This window comes from Theropithecus gelada, chromosome 10 (assembly GCF_003255815.1).
Source record: "Theropithecus gelada isolate Dixy chromosome 10, Tgel_1.0, whole genome shotgun sequence".
Lineage (NCBI taxonomy): Eukaryota > Metazoa > Chordata > Mammalia > Primates > Cercopithecidae > Theropithecus > Theropithecus gelada.
Window position 1 is genome coordinate 86,626,107 of NC_037678.1, and position 19,357 is coordinate 86,645,463.

At 38.3% G+C, this 19,357-nt stretch overlaps 1 protein-coding gene across 6 annotated transcripts in view; it reads left to right on the forward strand.

The window, feature by feature from the left end:
• Positions 1 to 19,357, forward strand: part of MACROD2 (MACRO domain containing 2) — a 2,143,045-nt gene that overhangs the window by 1,301,188 nt on the left and 822,500 nt on the right. The window lies entirely within an intron of this gene.

Consider the following 19,357-nt stretch of genomic DNA (forward strand, 5'->3'; position numbering starts at 1 on the left):
GAATAACACATATTCAAGAGAGGAGAGAGGAAGAAGCTGAGGTTTGACAAGAGAGAAGGGAGAGTTTTAGTTTCTTTTAATTTGATTTGTTTGGTTCGAGAACAGGTGTTCAAGATCAGTGCAGGATTTCAGAAATTGAAGCAGAGAAAAGAAGAAATGGAACACAAGTTGACTGTTGAGACTTAGGATCTTGTTGATATCCGAGAAGCATCATTTATGAATTAGAATTCTTTCAGATTAAAGTTTTATGTAAAAATAGATTGAGGGTCAGTGCAGTGGCTCATGCCTGTAATCCCAGCACTTTGGGAGGCCGAGGTGGGTGGATCACGAGGTCAGGAGTTCAAGACCAGCCTGGCTAAGATGGTGAAACCCCGTCTCTACTAAAAATACAAAAAAAAAAAAAAAAATTAGCCAGGTGTGGTGGTGGGCACCTGTAATCCTAGCTACTCAGGAATCTGAGGCAGAAGATTGCTTGAACCCAAAAGGCGAAGGTTGCAGTGAGCTGAGATTGTACGACTGCACTCCAGCCTGGGTGACAGGGCGAGACTCATCTCAAAAAATAAATAAATAAATAATTAAATTGAAATTCCCTTCCCTTTTCCCTTACTGGCTTTGAACTGTGTTTATTTGTGTGAGTACAGAGATCAGACTATGAGAATCATGGGCTCTGAAGAGTTATGAAAAAATAAATGTGTTAACTAATGAACAAATAAATGAGTTAACTAATGAACAAGTAAATGCATGATTGACCTTACTTCCTTCAGAGTCATGGCTGGAATCTCCACCCATGAACTCCCCATGGGAAAAAAACAGTCTTCTCCCCAGACTTTGGGGAACATGAAGCAGCCAACCATAAAAAAGTTGATAACTTTTTTCTTTCTGCAATTTGTCTTCTCAAAAGAGGAATGCCATCTGAATTAGCTCCCTTAACACTTCAGAGCCACAGCCTCTTCTGAATAGCTGGCACAATTTTCAGCAAAATTCATTTCAAATCCTGTTGACTGAACATGTGGTTCAGATGAGAGCTTATTATATATTGTTAAATGATTTCATTGGATTATAAATCACTGCCTTCACAATTCTCTGTGGGACACACACGGAATTCTGGTTAAAAGATGTTCAATATTGTAACCCTCCAGAGAGAGGCTTCCCATGACTCTTCCTCATGCAGACAATGTGGTTAAGCATGCATGGCCAGGCTGGTCTGCCCAACGGGGCTTGGACGAACTTTCTCTTCTTGAACTTGAATACGGCTTTCCCTTAGTACTTGACCTTGTGTCATCCTCTCTTGGTCTTCTGTCCACCCATTCCTTAGCTGTCCCTCTCTTGGCCTTCTGTCCACCCATTCCTTAGCTGTCCCTCCACCTCGCTGACCCCCCATCTTGCCATGGCTCCCTTGCGGCTGATTATGTCTTGTCCCTAACTGAAAAATAGAAGCTAAATACATTTTGAAGGAAAACGGCTAACTACTGATAAATACTGCTTTGCCATCAGGGGAATTGTTGAGTAAGATGATAGTCAACAGTGAATAATCAGTGAAAAGATTATCATCTCTTCTGCAAATTGTCCCTGGTGGAGATTTGTTTATGTGCTTAGGGGCCACCTTCCTGTCTTTTAGGATTTTCTGGAGCAGCTGTCATTATAATTACTGAAGACCTTGATGTGACCTTGTCATCTTGGGCAGGCAGATCCTAAAGGGATTTCTGAAGAAGACAATTCATACTTTCTGTGCACCTGACTTCTCTATATTTTTTGTGTTCACTTAGTGTCCCTGAAACTCCCTCTCTCTTCACATTTCTACTTTCGGCATCACTAATGAGGCTTCCATTTACCTCTTTAATTAATTAATTAATTCAATATTTATTTGGCACCTATTAGGCCCCCTGTAGGATAATAACACCTTAAGCTCTGGTCTCATTTAGGAGAATTTGCATTTATTAAAAGACCCTACAATACTTAAACTTTTAAGTCCCCAAGAGGTAAATTTCCAATGGTTGGCAACCCCCGAGTTGGGAGACACCAATGTGGACTATGAACTGGATCATCGGTAGAACTCCAGAGGCAGATTTCTCTTGAAGTTAATGAAGCTCCAGCTTCAGGGTCTCACACTGACACAGGCTGTCTTTTTTTTTTTTTCTTTTTTGCTGTACACAAATGTTTTCAGTAGCTTTGTTTATAATGGCCTCAAGCTAGAAAAAACCCAAATGGCTTCCAACAGTAGTTGGACATCCATGTGATGGAATACTGCACAGCAATTTAAAAAGCCAACTTTTGATACATGCAACTACTTGTATGCATTTTGAAGGTATTATGCAGAATGAAAGAAGCCAGTCTCATATTCTATGAAGCCATTGATACAATATTAACAAAAAGACAGAAATATAGTGATGGAGAACAGATGAGTGATTGCCAGGGGTTAGGTGTTAGGGGAGGATGTGAGTGTAAAGGGAGTTTTTTGAGGTTATGGAACTGTTCTGCATCCTGATGGTAGTAGTGGTTACATGAACCTATTTGTGTGTTAAAATTCATAAAACCGTACAACAAAGGACAAAAGTCAATTTTACAATACAATAACCTAAAGATAAAATAAAAAATACTTTTTGGGCAAAAATAGAAATTTTTGGAATGGTATTAGAGCTTCTTAGCTGCCTCTGTCATCAGTTCTGTCTTTGGTGCCTCTCCTGCTTGATCTTTATGTACTAGAAAATCAGAATATTTATAGTACCCCAAACACACTATGCAGTCTTGCCTCCATGTTGAGCCTTGTGCCTTCCTGATATGGAAAACTCCTTTTCATTCTTCAAAACCTTACTCAGAGCATGCCTCCTCTGTGCAGTTATTTTTTCTGATTTCTTCTCACCACCAGATTTAAGCACATCCTTTTCCGTTCTACTTCTGTGTCCTATAAATTCTTTCACTACCGTGTCTTACAACTCATTATAATGGCATAGGCTGGTTTTTGTAATTGTTTCTTCTTTTCAGTAAATTGGATCTCCAAAACTGTGTAAGCTTCAGGCCCCACAAAATCTAGACCCCAAATGACCAATCTCTGCCTTAATTTGTTCTGGCTGCTATAACAGAATACTATAAACTGGATGGCTTATATACAACTCAAATTTCTCACAGTTCTGGAGGTTGGGAATTCCAAGATCAAAGCACTAGCAGATTTGGTTTCTGGTGAGGGTACAGTCCCTTGTTCATAGAAGGCATCCTCTTGCCATGTCCTCAAATGGTAGAAGGGGTAAGGCAGCTGTCTGGGGCCTCTTTAGAACAGCGCTAACCCCATTCATAGAGGCTCCACTCTCATGACCTAATTACCTTCCAGAGGCCCTACCTCCTAATACCATCAAGTTGGTGATTAAGTTTCAATGAATTTTGTGGAGACACAAACATTCATACCATAGCAGATAACCTCTTTCTAAAAACAGAAGATTTGTGAGCTCAAAAGTCATGTCTATCTTATTTACCAGTTTCCAAAACAGCACAGGCATATGGTAGGAGCACAAGAAGCATTTGTTAGATGTTGAATAAACAATAATACATATAATGTGCATAGCTCTTTTCCTGACATGTACTATGGGCTCAATAAATATTTGTTAAAAGAAGGATTACTTTGATGAATGAATGAATATGAATGTGAAAGGTAGGTGAACCCTACATTTCTACAGAACGAGATGTTCTCTCTGCCTTACTCTTCCCTATTCATCTATGGTAGCGGACAAGCTGATTTCCCTACCCTAAGACCAATGATAGCCCAGCATGGGTGAGCCCATCCAGGAATAGTTAAGGCACCATGCTTTACTAGGACATGATTAATAAACAGGCTCTTGTTAAGAGGGAAACAGTTATGTGGAAATACTTCATTTCCATCTGTAAAGTTCTAGATTTCAAAGTGGAGAGCTGGGATCTGTTCCCACTTCACCCACTCCTAACATTTATAATAAAGCATTGCCTAACACAGAATTATATTTTTAGAAAAAAAAAAATGAAACACATGCTTGAGAACTCAACCCTATTAACACAATTTTTTTCAGTAATGGTAACCATTAAACAGTTACGTATTTAACCTTTGTATTCTTTAAGTCTGCTAAAATGTCTAATTAGTTAATCAGGAAAATAATTATTTGCTAAAAAAGGGAAATTTGAAAATTGTGTACAGATGCATAAAACTGTGGGTTCAAAATAAACTTCTATTTTGAGGCTTTAGTGCCATCCCAATGTATTAGCATTTTATGATTCTTTGTATTCATTAAAATATTTTTCACAAAAATATTGGAAAGTTTCCCAAAGTCCTCCTCATGTTCCTCCTGGTGTATATCAAACAGAATATTGGACTCATCTACTCAAATCATAGTTAGAATTTTATTTTGTAAGAGGCTATTTCCTTGGAAGTTATTCAAAAGATACATGTAGGGAAAATATTCTGATTTATAAGGTCAATGTTTCTCTGTCACAAATCAATTATAAGTAAACTGTTTTCGGAACTGTCTTTTTTGCTATTTATAATAGTCAACTTGTGAAGCACTTAACATACAGAAATATGTCTGACACCAAGATTATTGTTAAGGGCCGTTCTTTCCTTTTTCTTCAGCACTGTACACATGCATCATTTACATTTATTATGTGGATAATAGGAATTCATGGTCCTGAAGGCATAGAATGAAGAAATAACTTCTGAATACAGTATGCAAGCTGAAAAGTAGGGAGTGATCATTTCAAGGTTATAGTGAGGGGAATTAATTTTTTCCAATTTGGGGAATAAAACAATTTTATAATACATTTCCAAATAAAGTCTATTTTATATGGAATAGTCTACAGTTGCCAATCAACTTTCCCATCCAATTCCCCTTTCTGTTGGCTCCCACCGTCCTAATCCTAATTAGTCTTGACTTGTCCTGGTGCTTTTGGCGGGAAGTTTTTACATTTGCTCATGCTGTTCTCTTGACCATGCCATCTCTTAAAGGCAATTCACTGTATTGTCTGAGATTCTAAAAATTAAACTTCCCTACTGGGATGGTTAATACTGAGTGTCAACTTGTTTGGATTGAAGGATACAAGGTATTGATCCTGGTGTGTCTATGAGGGTGTTGCCAAAAGAGATTAACATTTGAGTCAGTGGGCTGGAGAAGGCAGATCCACCCTTAATATGATGGGCACAATCTAATCAGCTGCCAGCAAATATAAAACGGCAGAAAAAAGGTAAAAAGGAGAGACTGGCCAAGACTACGAGCCTACGTCTTTCTCCTGTGCTGGATGCTTCCTGCCCTCAAACATTGGACTCCACGTTTTTCAGTTTGGAAACTCAGACTGGCTCTCCTTGCTCCTCAGCTTGTAGACAGCCTATTGCGGGACCTTGTGATCATGTTCAATACTTACTAAACTCCCCTTCATATATATATACCTACCCAAGCGAATGTTTTCTCTACAATGAATTGCAAAGAAAATGAAAGCTAACAAAGAAGATGAGTTTGGCTTTTTAAGGAAACAGCTGACCAGACATAAAAGATCTCAGGGTGAGGAAAAGGCAGTTTTCTTCTGAAGGCCTAGAGATGGAAGGGACCGTATGGGTAGCTAAGGTGACTGAATTCCCCTCTGTACTTAGGGTGTCTGGATACAATTATTGACTCTGGCAATTTGGGTGTTGTGCTTTCAGGACATAGTGTATGGTGAATGGTGGGGAAATTCAAATCATAGACTCTGACAAAAAGTATGCTCCAATTCTGTTTCCCCACCTAATAACTACAACTGTGGACAATGTATTTCATTACCCTGAGCTTTGGTTTCTTTATCTGTGAACTGGAAATACTAATACCTACCTGGCCAGGTTGTCAGGATTGAAGATAATACATACCAAGCACTTATCACAGTGGTTGTTAGCAAATAAGCACTAAACAACAGTAGCTATTATTGTAATGATGTCTACATGGTCCTTATCCTTCTATTCAGGGTGAGGTGAGCTAAGATAGTTCTAAGAGTTTAATGAAGCAGCATTGCCTCGTGACTAGTAAGAATAAGAAGACATGGGGAAAGGTGTTTATCATTTAAAGAACTAATGTGAACAGGATCAGAAAAGGGTTATATTGTATGTTAGGAAACAAAGATAAGACTGGAACACAGCCATCAGGATCTATTTGTAATAGGATGAGAAGTGGGTTGCAAATAAAAGTTCCATTTATTTGATGAAAGAGTCTGGCCTGACTGAGGCTATGTTTTGAACTCATTACAGTTAGACTCCTGTGGCTCAATACCCGATTGTGCTGGAGCATGTTGTTCTTCATTTCAACAGACATATGGAAATGGTTCTGAGAAATGTTAGAGCCTGTTGTGCTAAAGTGATGTCAGTCTTTCTCCTGGTTCTTACTCTAGAAACAATAACATTGTTGGATACTCCTGTCTTTCACCTCACATCTATTTCATCCTCAACTAATGTCAGTGGTGCTACCAATGGGACAGTAGACTAACGTCCTGTGGTAGGAAGGACTCAACTATTCTAACATTCTTCCACATTTCCCTTAAGTTGTGCTGTAAGCAGAACTGATTGAGTTTCATTGATTCAGTAGGTAGGTATTCAACGCCTACCATGTGTTCGGTGCTCTCCTTTGTGCTGAGGTAAAATAAGTAAAGCAGACACTGTCCCTGACTTCACTGAGCTCATGGACTGAGAAAGATGAACACTAATCAAATAATCACAGAAATAAAATATTTTAATGGCACATTGTGATAACTGAAACAAAGGACAAATTCAGAATGTTCTGAGTTTTTAAGGGGCCTCTGACCTATCCTGGAAGGTTAAGGAAAGGCTTCCTGGAAGAAGTACCACTGGAGATGAGGTCTGGCGGTATAAGGGGGCCTATAGGAGTGGGATGGCAAGGTGTGAGGCATATTCTAGGCAGTGTGGGACAAGGTCCTTAGACAAGAAGCAGCCCAGGGTATTCAATAAATGTAAAAGGAGACTGGGGTGGCTGTGGTGGGGGAGGTGCTGAAGGGTGAAGAATTAGGCTAGAAGATCCCATAGGGAACTTGTAACAAGTTAACTATGCCCAGACCCACTCCTAGACATTCTGATTTAGTTGGCATGGGATGGCTCCACGGCATTGCCGTATTTTATTTAAAAACCAAACTAAACCACACACACACACATACACAACAACAACAACAACAACAAAAGCAAACAAACAAACAAAAAAGCAACTTCCCAGGTCATTTTAACATACAGTCAAAGCTGAGAAATTCTGATTTACAACATGCCGCACCTTGTAGCCATAGTTTTCATCCTAAGAACAATGGGGAGTCCTTTGAAGATTTTAAGGAGGTGGGTAATTAGTATTAACATTATCAGATTTGCTTTTGAGAAGAGCCCTGTGGCTGAAATATGGCAATGGATATCCATGGCATCTAGCAAATCTTGCTATGCACCCAGTAAACATATAGTTGTAGACTCAAAGTAGACTGGGCATCAAATTTACTGCATGTGAAGACTCTAGATCAAAATGCAACTTGGTGGTGATAGATGCTCCTCTGTTGAGTAAGTGGATCATTTCATTCAAGACTGTAAGTTCTAGGTGGAATGCAAGCACAGACTTTCAAGGAAGTTTGAAATCCCTGACTTGGTTTGGGTCCATATAGAGCGATTTACAAAGAGAGGAAGTGATATTTAGGGCACAAAGCTATATCTGGCAGAGGTGACTTGTGTTAGACCTGGAGGCTCAGGCCTGTCTCTTAGCATTGAAGGTTCCTGAACTCCCAGCAGGCCATGTGTGGCTCACAAATCTCCAGTGGGAAATATGGAAACACTTTAAACTCCCTTCACTATCATTGAAGGAAACAGAACCCGATTTTAACATGGATATTGATTTTTAAAATGCACTTCAAATGCACAGAAACTTATAGTGAGAATGCAAGGTGAAAGCAGGGCATCCTGAGAACCATGTTACATTTAGGTCATTAATAAATACGGGATCAGAAATTGAGGAGGTGGGTGTTACAAAACTTTTCTTAATAGAATATTGTATATGTGATATAAAAAGTCAATTAAAAATATCATTGATCACCTTTGCTAAGAACTAATTTCACTAGTTATTTGAAAACTTTTACAAAATATTAATTATGTTTCCAAATGACCAAGATTGAAAAACAGAGATGAGTAAGTCTTATCATAAAGTTATCAGGAGGCTACACAAAAACTAACAAGTAATTGCACCAAAATACAAGGCCCTTTCTTCTCTCAACTTCTCAGTTTCACTCTTCCTGGTCTGTCACCTACTCTCTATGGTGTATTTTCAGTATAAATCAAATATAATTATCTAAAAAGCATTAAAGTATATATATTTCAAAATAGTTCACTGAAAAAAAAAAAAAGATAGCAGATGAGAATAAAGGGAGAAAGATGTGGAAGAAAAAAGGTGATGGAAGACAAAACTTTGCCAGAAGAGACAAAGGAACTTTAAAGTCTAATTTATAAATTGCTAATCTGGACAAACTAATAGTCTTTCAACGCACTCAGTGATTGGTGTAATTTATCTTGGCTTTAACAGACATGCTGATATTGCTTCTTGTAACACATTTATTACCAGAAGAAAAATATAATTGGTATCAGTGTGAATGCCTTTGGCTGCAAGTAACCTCCCAACTCAGCTAGCTTAAACGTTAAGCAAAATTTGTTATCTCAAAGAGCAAGGAATCTTGAGATGGGGTGGCTTTGACAACTTCCATATTTCCTCCCTGCCATTTTCAACCAGGTAGATTTGCCCCTGGCAACCATCCCATCATGGTTGCAAGATGACTGCCACAGTTCCTATCATCTTAAGACACCATAACATCTACTGGTAGAAGACATACAGTTTCTTCCTATATGGCTCATTATAAAAAGCAAGAAATCCTTTTCCCAAGGTCCTCAGCAGACCTCTCTGATGTCTCATTGTGAAAAACTTGATCAAATGCCAACCCACCCCGATCCATTTACCAGCAAAATAAATAAAATCTCTCTGATTGAAGGATTGGTGCTGATGAATGAGGTTTTAACCTTGAGTAATGTAGGGGATGGGTGAATTGACAGAGTTCTTCTGGGTAGCAAGAAAAATTGAATATTTCTTAAATAGGTTCCTATGACCTATACCAGTGTTTCTCAAACTTAATGTTTGGAATCACCTGTGATCTTGTGAAAATGCAGACTCTGGTTCAGAAGTTCTAGGCTGGGGCCTGAGGTCTCACATTTCTAACAAGCTCTCTGGTGATTCTGATGCTGCTGGTCCACAGACAACACTTTTGATAGAGGATTTAGTCCCTAGACAATCAGATGAGAAGCAGTCTAGTATAACATGATGGAATATAACTTATATTAGACTGTCTAGCTGGGTAATTTGGGGTATGTTACTTAAATTATCTAAGCCTCAGAAAAAGGAAGGATGAAAGGAAGAAGAAAGGAGGAGAAAAGAGGTGTGTGTGGGGAGGTGAGTTGCAGTGATGAGAATCTCCGAAACAGTGGGATTTCTGTTCGCTTTTCTAATTTGTTAAGGTCCTTCTGTGGTGATGAATTAGAGAACTTGGAAGAAAATAAACAGTATAGTTTTTAATATGAGCATTCAGGAACAAAAAAATAAACTATACTAATAAAATTCTGAGAATGGTGACAAATGTATATGTACAACAGAATAAAAGACCTCAGGGTCCCAGTGATAGCAAGGTATATTGAAATACTGCAGTGATGTTACAGTTATAAAACATACTCTGCCTTTGTGATGCCTAACAATGCATATATTATGTTCTGAGCTATGGAGTTCTGAAGGATAAAGGCTTTTGCCCCTGAATCATACCCAGAAAGGGACTGTGGCAGACTTAGGGATAGGTCATGAGGAAGGAGTAAAGGGAGTGGAATCCTCATTATGAAAATAAGACTAAATGACACACCTAACCCAACTTCAGGGGAGGACAGGTTCTTACTTGATATGGAGAGGCAAATGACTGTTTCCTGTCTTGACAGATCAGATAGAAAAGTGAACAGGATGCAGTAGCCGAAGAAGGGTATGTGGAAAGACTTGAGCAGGATGCTGAGTCTAGATCCCTCCCAGTCCTGCTTTTCACTAGCCCTGAGTCATTGGGAACTTGGCTTAACTTATCCTGGTCTCAGGTGTCTTCCAAGAGCTACTGAAATGGTAATAGAAGTCAATGTACACATGATAAAACAGGTAGCAACAGCAGTCCATTATCTCACCTACTACCTCCCTGACAATCCCATGATACTGACATCATGATTATGTGTTATTAACTCTCCGGGGAGGGGTGGTGTTCTATAAACACGTGTGATTTCACTTACTCTCCATACCAAGTCTATCAACTAATTTCTGTCTTCAATAGCAGTACTGTAATGGCAGAAGAACACTTTGCATCAGTTATCTTGTTGGTCTTCTTTAGACTTAAGTTCAGTCAAATGAAGTAGTGATTTTGATTCCAAAACACGTAGTGTGAGAGTCCTTACCTCTGACCTTGTTTTGCATGTGTCACAGTGTTTTGTAAACTTTTCCTGAATGTGAAATGGTTGCTCCGCATGCCCTGCTTTCGCCTTGCAGTCTGGCTATTCCATTTCTGTGCACTTGAAGTGCATTCAAAATAGGCAATATCTGTACTGAAATAGGGTGCTGTTTCTTCAATGGTAATAAAAAAGAAATTAAGTTTTTTGCTTAAATCCCACAATAGATAGTTAGTGGAAACTTGAAGGTACGAGTTATGAGCAACTTTAAAATATATTTTCTTCTGTGTTGTTAATGGCTTACATATGGGGCTTCTTGCAGGGTGTAGGAAACTTCTAAATAGTCCTGGGAGACACACATGAACAAAAAGGTCATGGCATTTTGAACCCTCATTGCTGCCTTCTTTACAATTACCCACATGACCTTTGGAGAGGCATCTCGGAGAACACCAGGGATTTGCAGGAAAGCTGGGCTGCTTGGCCTGGCTACTTTCTACAGAAGCCATGACTGCTGAAATGGACTCTCAGTCATACCCAGGCTGAGAAGTTAGGGCTGCAGCTTGATTTCAAAGAATGCAGATCTAAGCGCCAAAGTGCAATTCATTGTCCACACATCGATTAATAATGCAATACCGAACTCCAAGAACACAACACAGCAGTGTTTTTCGAATGTAATAACTTGAACAAGTTGGTGAGAAATTGATACAAAAATGTAAAATATGAGTTCATATAGCAATTCACAACCATGATAATACTTCTACTGGGATTTATTCATTTCAATTTCCTGAGAACCTTCTTATATTGGGGTAGTTTAGAATTAGTTCTATCTACAAATAGTAATTCATGATGATGGTGGTATTCATGAAGATGATGATAATGGTAAACGGTAACATCTTTTGAGCACCTACCGTGTGGCAGACCCTATGCTAAGGGCTTTGTAGGTATCATCTTATGTAATCCAGTGCAAAAAAATTGACAAATTCTAGGCTTAGGATCAACATGAGGATAATAAAATTTTCTTTTGATAATTACATCTAAGGACGTAAGTACAATTCACAAGCCTTGAGGTCAAGGACTTCACCTTTCATCTTTTGATGATGCTGCACAGTGCCTAGCAGAGAAAACACTGCACAAATATTTGTTGAAATGAAAGAAGCAGGGAGGCAAGTTTTCAAAGCCCAGAAATCTGAATTACATTTGTAAAACTAACTCAGTTTAATAAACTGTGTCAGTGTTAGCTACATCATTTAAATGATTATTACTTTATTTTCTAAATTTTTATAACAAGGAGTTTAACAATGCTGCCTTAGGGAAATAACAGCACAAATGCATAAAGATGATTGGGTAAGAATATTTGCTTCAGCACTGCTTGGTACAGCAAACATAAAACAGAGCCATTTAAATGTGTGAATGGAGAGGTGAAAAGAAAACAAGAATGCAAACTTTTATTTTTTATTTTATATAATTTAAAAATTAACTGTTGGGGTAATAGTCACAGAGTAGATATCATATATTTATTCTGCAGACATCTCAGTTAAGCATTTGGAATTATACATGATTTTTAATTTATTTACCTTTTTCTGTAATTTTTAAAACCACAAATCTTTTTGCAAAATGAAGAGTCCATATTTTTGCTACAGAAGCCAAGGGATCAGAGTTGCCAATGTGGAATTATGGACATTGGTGTGTCTTTCTGAAGAGAAATCTAAGGCTGCTACATGTACCAGCTGGGCTCCTTTCACATTAGGATAATTTTAATGGTAGAACACTTAGCACAAGTTATTTCCTTGGCCTTCATTAGGCATAAAATTCAGCCAAGTTAACTACTGATGCTTATTCCAAAACACTTTTACTATAAGACTTCTTACCTTGGACCTTGTTTTCAAATATATCCCATTCAGAGTTTTCCTAAATATCTCCCATCCAAGTACTAACCAGGACAGACCTTGCTTACCTTCCAAGATCAGATGAGATTGGGCACATTTAGGGTGGTATGGCCTCTGTATTAGTCCTTTCCCATGCTGCTATAAAGCAATACCTAAGACTAGGTAATTGATAAAGGAAAGAGGTTTGATTGACTCATAGTTTTGCATTGCTAGGGAGGCCTCAGGAAACTTACAATCATGGCAGAAGGCAAGGGAGAAGTAGGCACTTTCTTCACAGGGTGGCAGGACGAAGTGAGTGCAAGCAAGAGAAATGCCAGATGCTTATAAAACCATCAGATCTTGTGAGAACTCACTCACTATCACAAGAACAGCATGGGGGAACCGCCACCATGATCCAATTACCTCCACTTGGTCCCACCCTTGACATGTAGGGATTATAGGTATTACAACTTGAGGTGAGATTTGGGTGGGGACAAAGAGCCAAAACATATCATTCTGCCCCTGGTGGAATCTCATGTCTTTTCACATTTCAAAACCAATCATATCTTCCCAACAGTCCCCCAAAGTCTTAACTAATTTCAGCATTAACTCAAAAGTCCACAGTTTAAAGTCTCATCTGAGTCAAGGCAAGTCTTTCTGCCTATGAGCCTGTAAAATCAAAAGCAAGTTAGTTACTTCCTAGATACAATGTGGATACAGGCAATGGATAAATGCTCCCATTCCAAATGGGAGAAATTGGCCAAAACAAAGGGGATACAGGCTCCATGCAAGTCTGAAATCCAATAGAGCCCTCATTAAACTTTAAAATTCCAAAATTATCTCCTTTAACTCCATGTCTCACATCCAAGTCACAATGATGCAAGAGGTGGGCTCCCAAGGCCTTGGGCAGCTACAGCCCTATGCCTTTGCAGAGTACAGCCTCCCTCCTGGCTGCTTTCATGGGCTGGCATTGAGTGTCTGTGGCTTCTCCAGGCCCACAGTGCAAACTGTCAGTGGATCTACCATTCTGGGGTCTGGAGAATGGTGGTCCTCTTCTCACAGCTCTATTAGGCAGTGCCCCAGTGGGGACTCTAACCCCACATTTCCCTTCCATGCTGCCCTAATAGAGGATCTCCATGAGGTCTGCACCCCTGCAGCAGACTTCTGCCTAGACATCCATGCATTTCCATACACCCTGTGAAATCTAGGCAGAGTTCCCAAACCTCAATTCTTGACTTGTTGTCAAGGCCCAACACCACATGTAAGCTGCAAACCAAGGCTTGGGGCTTGCACCCTCTGAAGCAATGGCCTGAGCTGTACATTGGCACCTTTTAGCCATGGCTGGGACTCAAGGCACCAAATCCAAAGACTACACAAAGCAGCAAGGCCCTCGGCCTGGCCCATGAAACCATTTTTTCCTCCTAGGCCTCTGTGCTTGTGATGGGAGGGGCTGCTGTGACAACCTCTGACATGTTCTGGAGACATTTTCCCCATTGTCTTGGTGATTAACATTTGGCTCCTCATTACTTATGCAAATTTCTGCAGCCAACTTGAATTTCTTTTCAGAAAATAAATTTCTCTTTTTTATCGCATTGTCAGGCTGCAAATTTTTCAAACTTTTATGCTCTGCTTCCCTTTAAATGTAAGTTCCAATTCCAAATCATATCTTTGTGAATGCATAAAAATGAATGCTTTTTAAAAGCACCCAAGTCATATCTTGAATGCTTTGCTGGTTAGAAATTTCTTCCCTCAGATTCCCTAACTCATTTCTCTCAAGATCAAAATTCCAGAGATCTCTAGGGCAGGGGCAAAATGCTGCCAGTCTCTTTGCTAAAGCATAGCAAGAATCACCTTTACTCCAGTTTCCAATAAGTTACTCATTTCCATCTGAGACCACCTCAGCTTGGACTTCATTGTCCATATCACTATCAGCATTTTGGTCAAAACCCATTCAACAAGTATCTAGGAAGTTTCAAACTTTCCCACATCTTCCTGTCTTCTTCTGAGCCCTCCAAACTATTCCAACCTCTGCCTGTTACCCAGTTCTAAAGTTGCTTCCACATTTTTGGGTATCTTTATTAGCAGTGCACCACTCCCAGTACCAATTTTTGTATCAGTCCTTTCTCACGCCACTATGAAGAAATACCCAAAACTGGGTAATTTATAAAGGAAAGAGGTTTAATTGACTCACAGTTCTGCATTGCTGGGAGTCCTCAGGAAACTTAACAATCATGGCAGAAGGCAAAGAAGAAGCAGGCATCTTCTTCACAGGCCAGCGGACGAAATGAGTGTGAGCAGGAGAAATGCCAGACACTTATAAAATCATCAGATCTCGTGAGAACTCACTCACTATCACAAGAACAGAATAGAGGAACTGCCCATATGAGCCAACTATCTCCACCTGGTCCTGCTCTTGACACATTGGGATTATGAGGATTACATTTGATATGAGATTTGGGTGGGGACACAGAGCCAAACCATATCAACCACAGACCCTAATTAATCTTGAACTTGAAGTAATTTTAGGGTTGCCTCTGTAGCCACTTGTGACAAAGAATGAGTTTGGTAAAACTGAGTTAAAACTTTAAGTTAACAGATATTCTTTATGGAATAGAAAAGGCTCTAGCTGCCTCTTTTAGAAAAATACGTATAAGGCCAGGCACAGTAGCTCACACCTGTAATCCCTGCACTTTGAGAGGCCAAGGTGGGTGGACCACCTGAGGTCAGGAGTTCAAGACCAGCCTGGCCAACATGATGAAACCCCACCTCTACTAAAAATACAAAACATTAGCTGGGCGTGGTGGCAGACGCCTGTAATCCCAGCTACTCGGGAGGCTGAGGCAGGAGAGTCGCTTGAACCTGGGAGGCAAAGGTTGCAGTGAGCCGAGTTTGTGCCATTACACTCCAGCCTGGGCAACAAGAGCGAAACTCTGTCTCGAAACAAACAACAACAACAACAAACAAAAAAAAAAAAAAAAAGAAAAAATACATATAAAAAAATTATAAAAATTATTTCATTGCTTTACTTGTTTGTCTGTATACAACCCAGTGAGTTCTCTTCCAACATTTTATCATGGAAAATGCCAACTATATGCACAAGTAGAAGTAATAGGATAATAAACTCCCATATACCCATTATATAGCTTCAACAATGATCATCTCCTTTCCTAAATGGCTTTATCTGTACCCTCTCCCTTATTTTCCCAGTCCCTGGATTATTCTGAAGCAATTCTCAGTATATCATTTGACCTGTAAATATCACCATATATATATTTCTAAAATACAGAATAGTTAAAAAAAAATACAAATGTAGCACTGAAAAATTAATATTAAATTTCTTTTCCTTGATATAACAGTTATTATTCATTTTTAAATTGTACCTTTTTTACGTAGTTTGTTTGAATCAAGATATCTTGTGCCTTTTTAAATCTATAAGTTTCCCTCTGTGCTTTCTGTCTCATTCTCAGCCTCCCTCCCTGTACCATAACTACGATTGCTGTTTATTTATTGAACAAATCAGATTGTTTTCCTGCCGAATTACCTCTTCTAGATTTAGGGATTAAATATCTCGTCCCTCCATTTAGAGTCAGCTCATTGTATTCCTGTATTGTCATTGAATAAATTCCCTTTGTTCTTGTAGTCTTCTTAAATTAATAGTTTTATAGCTAATGGACTGATCATATCAATTCAGGTGAGGTTTAAATTTTTTGTGTTGGGGAGGTGGGGAGTTTCCATAGGTAAAAATGTGTTCGTCTGTGAGGAAAATACATGAAATCTATTTTTCTCTCTTTCTGTGATATTTGCAGTCTTTGATAGTGTCATCTTTTCCCTTCTGTATTTTCAGATCTGGGATGAAATTTTGTCTTTGGCTACCTTACCTGACTAGGGATTATCAGAGTTCTGGCCCGTTCATTTTGCTGAGAAAATTTTGCTGAGTTGCCTATGAAATGTATGCTGTAGGTAGCCCAGTGGTTACTCTGATGCAACAAAGCAAGGAGATAAGTGAAAAGTGAGTTAATAATTCTACCACTGGCTGTATAACCTTGCATAGGTTAAGCCCCATGACTGCCATCTTCATCATCTGTCAAATGGGAAGAACTATACCTATGTTTTTATATACAAACATAAATGGCACAAAGACAATGCTTAATAAACTATAGTTATTTTGTTGATATTTAAATAATAGTTACATTGATAATGATATCTTAATAAATTATAATATAGTTTAGTCTGTCATATTTTAACACTGGTTTGCTGATGGCAGTGGGTTTGGTCCATTTCTTCCATTTTTGTGGCTAATGTTAAGAAAATAATACTACAAAACTTGGAAATAGTTAAAAGAATGACTACGTGTTCTTTCACTGTCACACTGGAGTATTAGTTAACAGGCCTGCCCAATGATAATTTCATTTTCTCTGGGTAGCTATTTTACTAGTTTCCTTTGGTTTTGATATTTCATATTCTTCTAAAGGTAAAGACTGGATTGCAGGAAATTAAGAGTGATACAAATAATTTTGTCTAATAGAAATGTAAGTGAAGTTTGTCTGGTAGAAAGATAACCTCAAAGGTTATTGTTTAATTGTTCATTAGAGCAAAAGCTAGTTTTGTATCTATCTTAGCTATCTACTTCCACATTTCCTTAAAGCCAATGCAGACTCAGTGGCTCAGATTTCCTTTGAGCTAGTTTATCATCATGCTAGTTCCATCAGAGAGTTAAATCAATCTTGGACACATGCAATTTATATTCGTATGACAGCAATGTATTTAAATTTTTGAAAACTGTACTTCAATATGAAGTTTTCAATCTCATTGTTGAATTTTGCTGGTCTGTTTGTTATTAATTATAGATTTTAATTACGCTATTGCCATTTCTCTAAAACTCATGGGAGGGTACATATTTCACCTCATTAACACATCATGAGCTAGAACCTGTACTGGTTTTAAGTATGTAGCCAAATAATAAATATCCTTATTAATATCAAATAACTTGCATTTCAATGTATGGCAGTAGTCATACATTATGATGTTTTGAATTTGTCAATATATTCTGTTTAGAAAAACAAAAGTTCCTACTATGAAAGCTAGGTTTCTCTGACTCTTTATTTTTAAAGTGCTTTAAGGTGTAGTTTTCCATTTTTTTTGGGGGGGGGGTTGCATTTATTTGTACCTATGTGGCAATTCTAAATGATTAATCAAAAAGTATCATAAATTATTTTTTCATTCTTCCAAAGACTATCCTGTAATTTCCAGCCCAATTACTACCCCATCTCCACCCCTTTCACCTGCGTAAAGGAAGGAGTCTTTCTTGCTTGGAAAAAAAATGTAAAATTCAACTATATTTTAAAATGCTGAGAGAGAAAGGGGTGGGGAAACAGATGGAGGTAAGAAATTAATCAGAGTTGAGGAAGGCAAAGAAGAGAAATTTTCTAGGGTTTTTGAGAAGAGATCATGTAAGTGTTATGGATTGAAAAGAAAAAGAAAATTTAATAAAATCAGTGAGTAATGTGTTGGATCTTTAAATATCTTTGAGAAGCTTGGGTATAGAATGAAATTACCATGAAATTAATTTATAAATATGGTTTGACCCTAAACCATGCTTCTTGAATAAGGAAGTCCTTGAGAACTAACAACATGATTCTCCAGGTTTATCATATCATGTATTTAGTCTGAAAATATTTATTGAATACTCTCTTCTAAAGTCTGGAAACATACACGAAGACAGAGAGCCTGCCCTCGGGGAACTTACATTCTCATTGGAGGTGGAGAGGAGAACAGAGAATAAACAAAGGTATAAAGATATGTTTTATATGCCAGATGGAGACAAGGGTTATGAAGATATAACACAGGGTGAGTAGGCTGGAGAGAGAGAAGTGGGTTCTGTTTTATATAGTGGGGTGAAGTAAGGTTGCCATTTAGTAAATAGCACATTTATTTCTAGCCAAGAAGACAAAGTTCATCAGATCGAGATCGTCTAAGTAGACATCAGATGGAGTAAAAGTTTCTTAGATCTGGATTCTGATGGCCCAGACTACTGAATCTGCAGTATTTCACATCCCTCAGAAGCTAGTGCTGCTATTATATTTTTCTTGGTAAATTTGAAGAACACAGAAATATTTTGAGGGGTAGGCATGGGTTGGAGATACATATTAGAGAAGAGAGAACTACAGTGAACTCTCCCTAAAAGCACTTGTTATTTAGAAAAAAAGAGAACTTACACTGCATTTCCCTAGTCAAGGTTTGTACGGTTCCATGCCATATTCCTACAACATGTTTGCTCATCAGAGAAATGAAATGTGAAGCAATTCTCTTGTATCAGCTTAGAGCTCCTTTGTCAAGGGAGGGTTACTTTCCCATAAATTCAATGTAAGGGGAAGGAAACATAATTCACTTTCAAGGTCATTAAAAGAATAAGAAAAGTTAGATCCTATAAATAAAATTTTAATATGCTAAACTAACTGGCAGCAAGAAAGAGAGCTATTTTCTCAATAAATATTGTATACATGTGCTTTGTCAATTAACTTTTGTTTGACTGTGAACAAAATGTAAATGTCATGGATAAATGATAGCTTTAATGATGTTTTTCAGCGTTGTACTGCATGTTACCATGGCTTCTTAACAAAGATGTTAAATCATTAGGAGTCATATTTCATGATAATTAACTACAAATCTGGTAATATTACCACTTTTCATTTGGCATGAAATGACGAGGGAGAACCATGAAGTTTATTGGAGGTACATGGCAAAGGACAGAGAGACTTAATGTATGTGTATAAATCTTATAAAACTACCTATTGGACAGCATTTTATGATGGACATAAATTCCCATTCACTCTCTGCTAGTGATAGACAGGGAAGTCTGCAGTGGAAGCAGAAAGCTGAGATGGGAAGTCACCCTAGAGAATAAAGGGAGCTTCTGGGTTTATTTCTTTGTCTTACTTGCTCACTCTTGCAGTAGCTAAACAGGTCCTCATTCTCGCCTAAGTTTTGAATAATTAAAGTATGCACTGTTATTGATTCTCTCTTATTA